The sequence below is a fragment of the Octodon degus genome, unplaced genomic scaffold (assembly GCF_000260255.1).
Source record: "Octodon degus isolate 3935 unplaced genomic scaffold, OctDeg1.0 scaffold00013, whole genome shotgun sequence".
Classification (NCBI taxonomy): Eukaryota; Metazoa; Chordata; class Mammalia; order Rodentia; family Octodontidae; genus Octodon; species Octodon degus.
The window spans coordinates 16,986,866-16,988,126 of record NW_004524589.1 but is presented as its reverse complement, the minus strand read 5'-3'; the positions used below and the strand labels follow the sequence as shown (position 1 = coordinate 16,988,126).

General features: G+C 40.4%; 1 pseudogene; it reads right to left on the bottom strand.

Moving 5' to 3' along the window:
• Positions 1–559: 559 nt before the first annotated feature.
• LOC101580554 lies at positions 560–814 on the bottom strand (annotated as a pseudogene).
• Positions 815–1,261: the final 447 nt, after the last annotated feature.

The following is a 1,261-nucleotide window of genomic DNA, read 5'->3' as shown; positions in this document are numbered from 1 at the left end:
TTTATTTGGTACAGGGTTTCAGTACACAGCTTGGACTCCTAGTGATCCTCCTGTTTTCAGTTTTCCCCAGTGCTGGGATTACAGGTGTGCATCACCTCACCAGGGCTCGGTCGCCAACAGGGATGGGGCCTGCATGGCATTTGGTGCTGGGGATCAAACCCTGGTCCCTGTGCTTGTCTAAGCAGGTGCTTAGTACACTGAACTATCTCGTTGGGCCCCACTACCATATTTTCATGAGCATGCTTTTCTGTTGATGGCAGATGACTGCAGAATGCACTGTAATTTTTAATCCCAATTTACAACTCACTCACAATCAATCACAATCACAAGGTGAATATACAGAACTGCTCCAGGAAGTGGCAAGAGATCTGGGCTGTGCATCTGAAATGAGAGGAGAATCTCTTGAGGGAGATTAATGGCCATTTGCTTGTTTTTTTTTTTTTTTTTTTGTAGAATAATTATTAAGGTTATTTAATATACAACTTTTTATATGTCATTTTGGAAGTCCTTCATTATAAAGATAATTCTTCTGTCTGATGACAAACAGCAGCCACGGTCATCATTCTGGAGTTCCACATTGGGAAAATTCCATTTCCTCTTGAGAGATCAGTTTCCTTCTGTACTTCTGAGGTAGTGCTTTGTTATTTCTGCAGTGTCTGGTGGGCCTGGATGCATCAGCAAGTCTGGTGATTTATTCCCTTTAGAATGCACTGGGTTTAGGATTGTCTCTTCTGTCAGGGAACCTTATTAATGGTGTATGTGGCTTAACTGCCTGGACGACCTGACTGGCAGATGACATTTTACTGCCCACCATGACCCTGGGAAGGGGCAGCTTAAATACAATTTTTTTTTCTTTTTTTTTTGCAGAACCAGGGATTGAACTCAGGCCCTTGCACTTGCCAGGCAAGTGCTTACTCTACTGAGCCATCTCCCTAGCTTAGCCATGTGATTTTATCATCTTAATTGTTTAAAATTTTAAACTTCACTGTATATTTTGATCACCACTTGTATATACACACACATTAATATCTATTTATGCTTCTACTGTTTTCATCTACATTGAAATGCATGCATTAACAACAGCAATTCCAATCCAATAGCATACATTAATTATAAATTTTCCATTTTCCTATTTGTAACTTCTTTCTCAGAATACAAGAAGCTTTTTCTCACCTTGTCTGTATATTTATGTACCTGACCAACCTGGCTGTAGGCTGCTAATCTGTCCTCAGCCTTTCTTTGTACTTGCCTGTGTGCAAAC